This window comes from Panthera leo, chromosome D4, assembly GCF_018350215.1.
Source record: "Panthera leo isolate Ple1 chromosome D4, P.leo_Ple1_pat1.1, whole genome shotgun sequence".
Taxonomy (NCBI): Eukaryota; Metazoa; Chordata; class Mammalia; order Carnivora; family Felidae; genus Panthera; species Panthera leo.
The window spans coordinates 85,317,884-85,331,577 of record NC_056691.1 but is presented as its reverse complement, the minus strand read 5'-3'; the positions used below and the strand labels follow the sequence as shown (position 1 = coordinate 85,331,577).

At 47.8% G+C, this 13,694-nt stretch overlaps 1 protein-coding gene across 8 annotated transcripts in view; it reads right to left on the bottom strand.

The window, feature by feature from the left end:
* The window catches only part of RALGPS1 (Ral GEF with PH domain and SH3 binding motif 1), a 269,628-nt gene extending 266,999 nt beyond the window's left edge, over positions 1-2,629 (bottom strand). For 6 of the 8 annotated variants that reach the window (XM_042914070.1, XM_042914073.1, XM_042914074.1 and 3 more), the window contains exon 1: positions 2,455-2,629. The gene's annotated coding sequence lies outside the window, so the exon portion shown is untranslated. Of the gene's footprint in view, positions 1-1,741; positions 1,840-1,946; positions 2,019-2,454 lie in introns of those variants that run through there. The other 2 variants (XM_042914071.1, XM_042914072.1) reach the window with 2 other exon arrangements.
* Between the last annotated feature and the right edge of the window lie 11,065 nt (positions 2,630-13,694).

Here is a 13,694-nt window from a genome sequence, read left to right as displayed (position 1 = left end):
TCCTGCTCTCTTTACATGCCTCATGCTATTCTGTTGTGTTGAAAGATGAGTAGGCAGGGAAGGGAGAAATGGACCCTAACACTGAATGCCTAATATATCAGGTGCTTTCACATACCTTGTCTCATTTATTCTTCATAACAACCTCTCAATGTGGACACGATTATCCTTGTTTCACAAATAAGGCAAACAAAGCTCTGAGAAGTTGAGAAACTGTTGTATAAGACTTCCAACCTGACCCACCTGACTTCCAAGCCAGAGCTTTCACCCTCCATACTGAAGAGGAAAATCAATTTAAAAAGGTAGACTGGGGCCATATCGCAAAGAGCTTCGGGTTCAATATTTTCTATTGATGAAGTTTCTCTCAACCCTGGGTATTGTCACTCCAATAATAACAAGCAAAGAGACGATCCCCTCATTATGCAATGCATGTTCTAACCTTTGTGTGCCACCAAGTTTGGGCTTTCCTTTTAACCCACAGAGCATGATGGTTATCCAGAGGGCAGCAATCTCTGAGAACCATTTACACAGTTTCTGCCAGGACAGAAAGGGAAAACTCACACATGCAAACTGCTAGGCCCTCTGGGTGCCCGCCACACAAGCCCAGGCCCCAGTAAGGACCCATCCCTGAGACGCCATTCCCATGATGCCACTGGGCCACCACCACCCAGCTGAGAGGTAGCGAAATAGGCCAGCGCCACAGTGGTTGGCCTCCAAAAGTTCCATACCTCTTAAAGTAAAGAAAAATGCAGGCCAGTGCAGGAGAAGCCTCTTTCTCCTGCAATGCAGGTAGGAGAAATGACAGTGTGTTCAAACTGCTAGTGAGTAGAGGTACTGTGCACCAAAAAGTCACACACATGGGTTCCCTGCTATCTTCTGGATAGGAGGGAGCCCTCTCATCTTGATTTCTTCTCTCTGCCCCTGTAGGAAGCTAATGAAATTCTCACATTCCTTTCTTTTTAGTGTCTTCCTTCTGGAACGTGGTAAAATCAGAGTTCCTACTTGGATGGGAAGGAAGAATTCCATAAGGATCAAGCCTAAGCCTCATGATCCAGCTCAGAGTCCTCGCTGGGGTTGGGGTCTAAAGGTCAGCAAACAATTAAATGTTCCTCGGTTTCCACCTGCCATCGCTCCCTGCCACAGCTCCCTCAGTGGCCTTGATCCAAGACAGGACTGAGTCTTTTGGGCACTCTCTGCGATAAACCTCATCCCAAACTCAAACAAGAAAATGGTCTATTAGAAATACCTTTCTCTTTAAACCCCTAGTCCGTGAATCCAACCTCCCTATCGGCGAAGACGAAGGAGACTCATAACTTTAGCCCATAATTTGCTCAATAAGCATTTTTCCATCCTAGCCTCACAAGTCCCCTGGGAGGCACACAAGGCAGGTTGCGCGCTGCTACGGATGCTCGTTTTGCAGAGGAAGACACAAAGCTCAGAGAGGTGAAAGACTCTCCGGGGGTTACACAGAGGCAAACGCTTCTGAACCCTCATTCCTGTTCTCCCCCCATCACCAGGCTGCCATGTCAGTCTTTTGGAGACTGCCATTGGGAAGATCTGCAGCAGCATCTGGTACCAGGACCCTTCAAGCTTCACACTAACTACTCTTACAGCAAGCAACATTTCTCAAACACATTTCTGATCATCGAATGAATGCCAACCGCCGGCCCCAATCGAGGCAGGCCCCCCTGCAACAGTACAGGGAAAGCCCCTGAGATCGTGAAAAACGACGCGCCCCACTTACCGCACAGCGTGTCATAGCCTAATAAACGGGGCGAGCTAAGATCCAAGTCAGCCTCAAGAGAAGCACAGGCAGGCCCGGCCAACCCCTCTGGCCCAGCGGCAACCCTCGAAGCCTCCAGAATATTCAGAAAGCCCAAAGCTCGCGCGCCCACCCAAACCCCACTACAACGGAGAGAGCTGCATTCCCTGCTCCGGAGACCACTCACCCTCCGCCAGCTCGTCACCTGAGGCACCGCTTCCGGACCTGCAACCGCTCGGTGCCCCGCCCCCCGCCCCTGCAGGTCTCCCTGGCCCCGCCCTTTGCACCTGTGTTTTTTTTCAGGCCCGGGCTCTCCAGCAGCTCAGACCTCACCTCGCAGCCCCCTCCCACTGCCTAATCTGTGGTCCCACCTTGCCCCGCCCCCACACCTGCAGCCCCCTCTTCCCCGCCCAACTGCCTCCACCAGCCCCGCCCCCAACACCTGCGGCCTGTCCCCACCTCCACCCCCACACCCACTGCCCTTCACACCAACCCCTCGCAGGACGAGCGCGCCTAAGGCCCCCCGCGCCCCTGAACCCTCCCAACACCACCCCTGCCCCCCGGCCCCGCCTCCCTCCCCGAGGCCCCTCCCCGGCCCAGCGGCCCCTCTGGGTCCCGCCCCCCGCACCTGCAGCTCCCTGCGGCCCGGCCCTCAGGGCCCCGCCCCGCCCCGCCCCGCGGGCCGCTCCTCTCACCGCCCGCTCTCGCCGCCGCCGCTGCAGTCCCGGCCGGTCACCTTGACGCGGGCCGCAGTGGCTGCCGCCGCCTCCTCATGGCCCTGGGAGCGGCCCAGGCGGCAGCGGCGCCTTCGCTCGCAGGCCGGGGCCGGGCCGAGCCAGGCCGGGGCCGGGCCGGGCGCAGCTGGAGCGCGGGCCGACGCGGGAGCGGAGCCGGTGCCCAGCCGCAGTAGGAACCGTCCGCTCCTGGGCCTGAGCGGCGGGCCGTCCAACCAATCGGCGCGCGGCGCCCGACCAGCCCACCCAACCAGTTCGAGGCAGAGGCGGGGACACGCAAATCGGCCGGCTAGGAGCGCCAGTGCGCAGCCGCTGCAGCTTCGGTCCTCGCTGGCCTCGGCCTCAGTTCCAGCCTGAGGACGCCCTCTCAGCCTGTAAGGATGCTTTCCGCGGTCTGCACACCCCTCTCAGCGCCCTGCCACGCCCATTTTCTTCCTAGAAATAGCAGTGCATCTTATTCCCCGTACATCCTTCCAGGCCTCCTCCAATCTCCCCTTGAAGTCCCTACCTAGGATTTATCGTTTTGAACAACAACAACAACAAAAAAAATGGTTTTGTGAGAGACATCACCTCAATGCTCATTCTATTCAACTCAGAGGTAGGCAGAGAACACAGAACGCCAGAGCCGGAGGAAACCTCAGAGAGCGGGGGGTCCAACGCATTTACTTTACAGCTGGGAAAATTAGGCCCCAAGAGGTGAAGGGACTTGCCCAAGACCACACAATTGCAAAGCGGGGAAATGAGCCTGCCCCTTGTCTCCCTGCTCCCACATCCTTTACTCTGTGCCAGACACGAAGAGGTAGGCAGGGAGGTCAAGTCATTTGATTACAGTCGCAGAGGTAACAAGTTGCAAACACAGTCGAAGTCAGGTCTGTGACCCCCTGGAAGTCCAGAACCACAGTAAGGAGCCCGACATCCTCCCTTACTCCCATTGATTCTCGGGCACAAAGACATGTAGAACGTCATTTTGACAATTTTCAAATTCATTTAGAAGTTACGTCCGAGTATGGAAAGATTTGGTTCTTGTGTTTCCCAAAACTTACAGAGGAAAAAAAGAAACGATCAAACAGAAAGAAAGTCAGTAGAAATTAAATCAGTTCTAAGTTTTCAGGGACCTCAGAGGGAAGTTTCAGCCATTTTGCATTAAGAAAATCATCATCATCAAAGAAGATACCTTATTTTACTTAAGGAGAGCAAAAGACAATGTAATGCAATAGTTCTGCTCAAAGCCCCTGGATTCAGAAATGCACAGGGTTGTGGTTGAGTATAAAAGCTGGAGAGACAGATTGCCTGAGTCCAAACTCAGCAAGCTGTGTGCAGGTAAGCAAGTTACTTATCGTCACTGTAGCTCAGTTTCTTTGTTGAAAAATGAGTGTGCTGAAAACAGCAGCCTGTTCAGAAAGACTGTTGGGAGGATTAAATGAGATGATATGTGTAAGAGAGCCTAGTACCTAACAGGAGCTCAATAAACATTAGCTATTGTTATTGCTACCTGTGTGGTGTAGGGCAAACATGGAAAGAGTTTGGGACAGTGCTTGCAATATATGCTTGCCAAATGGCATCTATTAATTTCTTTTTATGTCTATTATTTTTGAGAGAGAGAGACCATGCAAGCAGGGAGGGGCAGGGAGAGAGGAAGACACAGAATCAGAAGCAGGCTCCGGGCCCTGAGCTGTCAGCACAGAGCCCGATGTGGGGCTGGAACTCAACAAGCCGTGAGATCATGACCTGAGCCGAAGCCGGATGCCCAACCAACTGAGCCACGCACGTGCCCCGTAAACCCAATTTTGAAATGAGAAAGGATCTCAAGAGATAGTTCTCCAAATAAGGTATACAAATGGCTAATGAGTACATGAAAAGATGTTCAATATCATCAGCCATCGGAGAAATGCAAATCAAAACCACCATGAGATACCACCTCACACTCATTAGGCTAGCTATAACACATACAATGGACAATTATGAAAGTTGGTGAGGAGATGGAGAAATTGGAACCCTCATACACTGCTGGTAGGCATGTAAAGTGGTGCAGCCACTTTGGAAAACAGTCTGGCAGCACCTTAAAAGGCTAACCTTGGAGTTACCGTATGACCCAGCAATTCCATGCTTAGACACATACCCAAATGAAAACATACATCCATACAAAAACTTGTACATAGATGTTCATAACAATATTATTCATAATGTCCAAGAAGTGGAAATACCCCAGTGTGCATCAACTGATGAATGGGTAAATAAGATGTGGCATATCCATACAAAGGGCTATAAAGAGAAACAAAGTACTGATTCATGCCACAACATGGATGAACCTTGACAACATGGCAAGTGAAAGAAGGCAGATCACATATGATTCCATTTATATGAAATGTCCAGCACAGGCAAATCTATAGAGACAGAGTAGATTAGTGGTTGTCTAGGGCTGGGGGGATGGAAGAGTTGGGGGGTACTGGCTAAGGCATGTGGAGTTTCCTTTTAAGATGATGAAAATGTTCTAAAACTGATTGTGGGGATGGTTGCACAACTCTGTGAATATGCCACAAGCCATTGCATTGTACATTTTTAATTATATAGTGTATGGATCGCATCTCAATAAAGCTGTTTTAAAAAGTTGTCGTAACGTCAGATCAGTCATGTCACGCCCATGCTCAAACACCGTGTAACAGGATATGGAGAGGATCTCAGCTGCATTCACTGGCGTCTGCATTGCCTACTGTCTCATGTGTGATGCACTGGTGGAGTGCTTGCAGCATTTCATGTGTTTGAGTCACTCAATGAAGGGAAGGAACTTTTGAACCACAGGAGGAAAGGAGGGTTGGAGAAGTCACCAAGGGGCAATCTCCCAGGCCAGCTGCCTCTCTGGGTAGACTTGTACTTCATGGAGAGCCAAGCTTTGAAACAGTCCAAGGAGCTGCTTTCATTAAAAATGCTGATCAACAGGGAAGCTGTGATAAATAGACTCTAGGGTGGCCCCCACAACCTGCACCTCCTGATGCCCTTGGCCTATGTGATCCCCTTCCCTAAGTGTAGGCAGGATCTGACTTGCTTCTGACCAGAAGAAGGCAAAGGTTTTAGGATGGATGTTATTATGTTGCATAAGATTATAACCCATCTTGCTAAGAGACTCTCTCCTGCTGCCCTTGAAGACACAAACTGTTGTAAGTTGCTCTATGGAGAAAACCACGTAGCAAGGAACTGAGGGCAACCTCCACCCAGCAGCCAGCAAGAAACTGGGACCCTCAGTCCAGCAACCTGCAAGGAACTGAATGATACTGATAATCACATGAGCTCGAAAGCACACCCTTCCCTTATCAAGCCTCAGATGAGAGTGCAGCCTGGCCAACACCTTGATTACAGCCTTGTGAGACCCTGATGCAAGGGGCCCAGCTAAGCTGAGCCTGATTCCTGACCCACAGAAACTCTGAGATAATAAATGAGTGTTGTTTTAAGCTGTTCCATTTGTGATAAAATTGCTATGCAGGAATGTATAACTAATACAGCGGCTCAGCCCACCCTGTCCCGGTGCCCAAGAGGCAGCTTCTGTGCAGAAGCCATCAGTGTGCCCCAGTACAAGGAGGATTCTGGAATGCAGAACTCCTCCAGATGCTGGGGGCTTATGTCTTTGGGGGTATCAGGAGGCAGAGGATAGGATCTGGAAAAGAGCACCATCCTTGGGGTACAGATAGCAGTGGCAATGGTGAGATGCCCCCAAGGGGAAGCAGCCATCAACATGGGCAGTAGAGGGAGACTGGAAGAACGGGAGTTGAGAATAAAGTTTTCATTTTGATCAGTTCTAGAAAATAATGACCGCTTTGCCACTTCACAGCTATGTGGCCTTAGACAAGTTTTCTCATGTATGAGAAGGTAATAATATTTAGAGTACCTACCTTGTAGGGTTCTCCTGAGGAAAAGTGGTTTAATCCTCTAGTGGCCACGAGAATGCAGACCTCTGACTATCAGGAGCTTATGTAATCAAGGGCCCAGCTGCTGCGTTATGAAACTCAACAAAGCATTTGCACTAAGGCAACACTATGTATGGGCTGCACCCAATGACGGACCATTGCAGGGATTCTAATGCATGCCTGCCCCTGGGTGACAAAGATAGTCCTCTGATGGTCATCTTTGGCTCAAGGACTCCTCAGCAGCCTTGCTGAACCTCCTTTAGATTGCATGGTAGTACAGGATGCTTCCACACACTTCCTTCCCTTTCTCCTTCCCTTGGGGTCAGGTTTGCATCACAGTCTCATGGCTCTCTCAGCCTTCCTGAGCTCCTTACTAAAATCACTGCATGCTGGATCCTGTATGGCATCTGCTTCCCAATGAATCCGGACTGGCACAAGAAGTACCAGGAGTGGTCAGGGAAGACAGGTGGTAAGATGCAGATTTAGGATGGGCTTACCCACTGCCTAGCAGGCAGAGGATGCCCTCCTGAGGAAACACAGATAGTCCTTGGAACAAGATGATGGCTCAAATGCTGAAGATTTCATTGTTGGTGACCTGGGAAGATATCTCTGTGGAGGAGATTACTGTGGTAGGTGCTGTGATGCCAGCATGTAAAATATATAGGGAGAGGGGTGCCTACCTGACTTAGTCGGTAAAGCATGCAACTCTTGATCTAGGGGTCATAAGTTCAAGCCCCATATTCATTAAGAGTCCGATTTTGGCTCAGACCATGATCTCACGGTTTGTGAGTTCAAGCCCTGCATCAGGCACTGTACTGACAGCTCGGAGCCTGGAGCCTACTTCAGGTTCTGTGCCTCCTTCTCTGCCCTTACCCCCACTTGTGCTCTCTTTCTCAAAAATAAACATTAAAAATTTTTTCAAATAAAGATTTTAAAAAAATTAAAAAGTTTTTTTAGGGGTGCCTGGGTGACTCCATCGGTTGCGTCCAACTCTTGATCTTGGCTCAGGTCATGATCTCCGGGTCATGAGTTCAAGCCCTGCATTGGGCTCCACACTACGCATGGAGCCTACTTAAAATAAATAAATAAACAAACAAATAAAGTGGTTTTTAAAATAAAATATATGGGGAGAACAATGTCTACAAAGACAGGAAGTTAGTTGGTTACACCTAAGCTGTATTACAGAAGGATAATGAGAGACTGAGCGCTATTAAGGAGCAGTTAATGGCTAAGAAGAGCTGAGGAACTCTGGAAGCAGCTTACAAAGAGACCCTCATCACATATGGTAGTGGAAAACAGACACTTTAATGGCAGGCTGAAGATCTAATTGTTAGAGTCTAGAGCTCCAGAGATGTTTGTAGTTCTTGGTTCCCACAGCCAAGGTGAGTGTTGGACGAAGGTCAGGGCCCCCCGGTAGGGAAAACCTAGGATCCTAAAAGGTGGGACAGGGATATCTGGATGTACGTCCCTGAGGATATTGACTCTGCAACGTGCATCCCAGGGCCTTCTGAGCTTGCCAAGCTAGAACACCTTTCCTTAGTGAGAGCAAGAGCCACCACTGTGCTATCAGGTGCTACAGAAGCCCTTCCCCACAGACGACAGGTGCCCCCACCTCCTCTCCAGGCTGCCAGGCTGGGCAGTTAGGGTTAAATCCCAGCATAATATGGCTCAGGAATGCACCAGACCTGATAAGGGGAAAAATAGACTATATACTTAAAGAATGCAAGAATTAGCCATCATGTGCTGAAAGAAGACAGGGGAGTTCCCCTCAGGTTGGATTTTGTGGGTGCTTGATCAAGGAAGCTGGAATGCAAGTCTAGACAGGCAAGAATTCATCAACTCAGGAACATGTTCTTAGGACACTTTCTTTAACATCCTAGCAAGGACCCCAGCTACTGGAGTGGCTCTTAGAAGCCTGAGGAAAACAATGGCCAATTCTCAGTGACATAGAAATATCTGAATTGCCCCAGTGGATGGTAGAAGGGGGCATGGTGACATGGACATAGAGTTACCCTATTAAATGGTTTCTGTATTTGGAAATTAGCCTCTTGCTAAAATTTATTTGTAATCCCAAAATAAATACAGCACTTTCGAGATCACTCACAGACACATACAAAATTTTAGTCACCTGATGTGCACGTTCCCAACAGAGGTCAAAGCAAGCAGACTTTCTACCTTCATGTTCAATGCTCCCACGGTACACAAGTGTCCTTCCTGAAGCCTATCTAGCACCCTGTTTTTCATTTTTGTGCTTCTTTTGGTGATTTAACTGTTTAAAATTATCCCTGGGCATAATGCTGAAGTGCTGGATAGTGTTCCTAAGCACAAGAAGGCTGTGATGGGACTGAATGAGAAAGTGCATGTGTTAAATAAACATTTCAGGCATGAGTTATAGTGCTGTTGGTCATGAGTTCAATGTTCACTAATCAACAATACAGTTGATCCTTGAACTAATGTTCAATGTTCAACTAATCAACAATACAGTTGATCCTTGTAAAACATGCATTTGCACTGTACACATCGACTTATACATGGGGAAGGGCAGAGAGAGAGGGAGAGAGAGAATCCTAAGCAGGCTCTGCTTTATCAGCGCAGAGCCTGATGCAGGGCTTGAAATCACAAACTGTGAGATCATGACCTGAGCAAAATCAAGAGTTAGATGCTTCATCAGCTGAGCCACCCGGGCACCCCAATATGGCAGCATTCTAATTCTATACTTTAGTTTTTACATTTAGCAACCATAAGTCAGTAGATTCAGCCCCACTTTCCCTGTGTTCCAAAGTCAGGTTTTTAGTTGGTCAAGGCTGAGGGCTGGCTCCAGACCCGGTGAAGTCACCAGGGCAATCTATCCTGAGAGCCAACTGGTTGACCTTCCCCTGATACAAGCCTCACTCTCTGCAGTGATATTCTTTATGAAAAAGCCATTTCAACGTTGGCATTTTCTATAGTAGACACTCCATAAATATTCATTGAATTGAGTTCTACTGCCTCCCCATGGACACAGGGGAAAATCTGAATTTCTTAATAAGAAATAAAATATACCTCAACATCTGTCTCCAGTCACCCTATCCACCCTCATCTCCTATTTACTAGGATTTACAAAGCATTTACTATGTTTCATCTCATGAAATACATGATTGCATTCAATAAATACAGATGTGCATAGGTGTCATAGAGGCCATTATGTATAAATTATTATACAATGTGACATCTATCATATGTTGTATGTACATGCATACAATTTAACCTAAATAGTCTCACACAACCTATGTCCTCTGTAAGTTGTTTTTCCACACTCAACAATATGTCATGGACATGTCTCCATGACATAAAGGTTTATTTACACATTTATATCACCATTTTAAATGATTCCCTACCATAGCATTGTAGGAATGTACCAGATTTACCAATGAACATTAAAGTGGCTTCCAATTTTTCAATATTATAACCAGCACTAGAATGAGTAAATTTATACATCTTGTTAGATCATTACTTATTATATTGTCTTATTAAGTTAAATTCTTAAAAGTGGTATTGCTGTATCAAAGGGAATGCATATTTAAAAATTTTGAAACATGGTACCAATCTACCTTCCAGAGATGCTACATGGACTTATATTTCCAACATCAGGGTATGTCTTCTCATTTCCCACCCCCACCCCCAATCAATGCTGGGTATTACCCCTGAATAAGTAGGAAAATGGTCCCTCATTATTGTTTTGATTGCTTTCTACAGAGGTAAAACATCTTTACTATGAACTTACTAGCCTTGAGTATATATTCTTCTGTGGACTGTTTCTTTAGGTCATTTCCCTTTCTAAAATTGGACTCTTCAGGGCTCCTGGGTGGCTCAGTCAGTTGAGTGTCCAAGCCTTGATGTCAGGTCAGGTCATGATCTCATGGTTTGTGAGTTCAAGCCCCTCACTGGGCTCTGTGCTCACAGCGCAGAGCCTGCTTGGGATTCTCTCTCTCTCTCCCCTTCTCTGTCCCTTCCCCACTCGTGCTGTCTCTGTCTCTCTCAAAATAAATGAGTAAAACTTTAAAATTAAAATATAAAATAAAATTGGACTCTTTGTCCTTTTTCAATGAATTTTAATGTTTGTTTTTGAGAGAGAGACACACACAGAATGTGAACGATGGAGGGGCAAGGATAGAGGGAGACACAGAATCCAAAGCAGGCTCCAGGTTCCAAGCTATCACCACAGAGCCCGATGCGGTGCTCAAACGCACGAACTTTGAGATCATGACCTGAGTTGAAGTTGGATGTTCAACAGACTGAACCACCCAGGCACCCCTAAATTAATTTTAAAAGTTCTTGCTCTATAGGGGAGCCTGGGTGGCTCAGTCAGCTGAGCATCCAACTCTTGATTTAGGCTTGGGTCATTATCTCATGGTTCATGAGACTGAATCCCACATAGGGCTATGCTGACAATGCAGACTCTGCTTAGGATTCTCTCTCCCTCTCTCTCTCGCTGCCCCTCCCATGCCTGTGTGCTCTCTCTCCCTCTCTTAAAGTAAATAAACTTTAAAAAATAAATTCTTGCTCAATATATTGCCAAGGTTTACTTCTAAACTTGTAGCAGTTTTGGTGGTGTTCTTGTTGCTTTCAGTAAACATGTTTTACATCATGTATAGTCAAATCTATTGTTTCCATTTCTTATCCTTAAAAAGATCTTCCCCAGTGCAAAAGCAAATAAGTCATCACCTCCTTTTTAAAAAGACTAGTTCCTTCATGGTTTCATTTTTCTACTATTAACTATTTCATTCTCCTGAATTTTGTTTCTGGTCTGGCCTCTTCTTCACTTAGCTGGGCCTCCTCCCTCAGATTGGGTCTCTGTTGGTCTCTCCTCCCTTCAGCAGGATATAGATTCTTAAGGGATCTCAAAATGAGTGTCAGGCAATATTAGCCCTAAGCCTGAGGTCTCCACTTGCAGGATGTCCACTGGTTCCAGCCAAGGAAATGGAATTTATACCCAGTGGAGGACTAGTAGCCCTTCTTTTGTTTCATCTTTTTTTAGTGTAGGGGCGCCTGGGTGGCTCAGTTGGTTAAGCCATCTGACTTCAGCTCAGGTCATGATCTCACGGTTCATGGGTTTGAGCCCCACATCAGGCTCTGTGCTGACAGCTTGGAGACTGGCACCTGGTGCAGATTCTGTGTCTCCCTCTCTCTCTCAAGCAGGGGGAGGGGCAGAGAGAGAGGGAGACAGAGAATCCGAAGCAGGCCTAGCATTGTCAGTGCAGAGCCTGACATCGGGCGCAAACCATGAGATCATGACCTGAGCCAAAGTCAGTTGCTCAACTGACTGAGCCACCCAGGTGCTCCAGACTAGTAGCACTGCAATGCTTTTCCACGGTGCACCAGGGCTGGCAAAGGCTCATAATAATGTAATTCCTTCAGGAGACAGCAGGAGGGAGTGGTGTCCTGGGATCACGGTCAGACCATCTGAAGTTTGCCATTCAGAACCTGCCAGAATGGCTGTCTTAGTGCCCAGGACAAATCCCAGGTGTAGAATACCCTGTCTCTGGGTCCTCTATCCTCAGAGAGCACTCAGGGTTACCAGGCCATGTCATTGGCTCTTTAGGGGGAGTCAATGAGGCTACAAGCCTCAGTTACCCACACAGAGCCCAATTCTTTCCATCTGAGCTTAGACCATCATACCCAGATAGCACCTGACACTTTATAAAGGGGAATATTTCCACAAGTAACATTGTAGGCAGAGAGGTGCTGGGTTGACCTTCAGGTGGAAGAAGTCGCCAGTACTCACAGGGTCTGCAGCTGCTCATCCCGAAAGTGGGGCCTTTCAACCAGAGCCTGGTGGCAGGAGGTTCCTACAGGCCACCCTGGGGAAAGGGGGACCAAGCAGCGGAGGAAAAGGATGGACTAGTAGTTTAGTGATCGAACTCCAGATGTCATTCCCATCTCACCACCAGCTTGGCCAGGGGCTGGCAGGCAAGTAGGGGTGAGCAAGGCCGGAGCATGGGGAGGCAGTTGTGTTGAAAAAGGCAAAGAGGAAGTGAGATGAAACCAGCAAACGCCCCCACTGCCTTCCCTCTACAATACACGCAAGGCGGGCATCCCTTTGCTCAACGGAGTCAGTGCCAGCGGCCCGTGAGGTCAAGAAAGCCAGAGCACCCTGGAGAGCAGGACAAGAGAGAATCGGGGGCCACTGGGAGAAAAGCTCTCCAAGGGAATGTTCCAGGAAGCCTCAGGAAATCCAGATGCAAGAATCCATTCTCAGAGCCCAGATTTCCCAAACTGAAGGTGGCTTTTGACGCTCACATTAGTATTTGGAGAAGTGGAAAGAGTGAAGCTTCGGAGGGGGTAAAAAAATAACAACAAAATCCGCTGAAAACAGCTCCAGGGATCCGGATGTGCAATGAATAGAATGCCTGGCAGAGACAGGCTAGTTAGAAGAAGTCACACGAAAGTAACGTGTTTGCCAAAGAAGTGTTCTTCCAAGTTGTGGATTCCACCACCTCAGTTCCAACAAAATTCTGTAAGAAACACGTCTCATGATAATATTTGTGAAAGCTCTGAAGTGGAGGGAGGTGGGCAGGCAGAAAAGGGAAGAATGTTCCCTTGGCCTAGACTTCAGATGATATGAAACGTTAGGGTTCGGGAGTGAACGGTCAAGAAAGAATTTTTGAGACACCTTCGGTGGAAGAAGGGTGGTTTTATTAAAGCACAGGGACAGGACCCATGAGCAGAAAGAGCTGCGCTGGGGTTGTAAGGAGCGACTGATTATATACGTCTAAGTTGGGGAAGGGGTTAGGCTAGCGTAAGTCCCTAAGGAATTTGGAAGCAATGTTTCCAGGACCTTGAGGGGCTAGCTGTTGTTAGGGTAAGGTCATTTACTACTGTCTAGTAAAACCTTACCCATGAGACCCTTCAGATGTGTATCAGTGGGCCCTATGTTTGGAGGATGATTGCTAACATATATCTTGGCGGGGGTGGGGGGGGGGTGTGTAGAGATAAAGGAAGTTTCCAAAGGGATTTTCATATGTTAAAATAGATTTACAGGATCCTGAAGATCAGGCTAATGCCAAGTTAAGGCTGCCTTTTGCCTTAAGCAAAGTATTAACATTTGAGGTGGCTAAGCTCCTTGAGCAAGGTCACTCTGCCCGTCCCAAGTACAGGTCAAGAGGCTGTAGTTCAATTTCTTTCTAAATTTCTTTTGCCTTCGTTCTCCACATCATAGAGAACATAGCCCATGACATATTTAGCCTAGAGAAGCCCAGAGATGGCTGGGAGACCGTAATGTTCTCACTGAATATTTCAAGCATGTGTGGTCCTGGGGAGTGG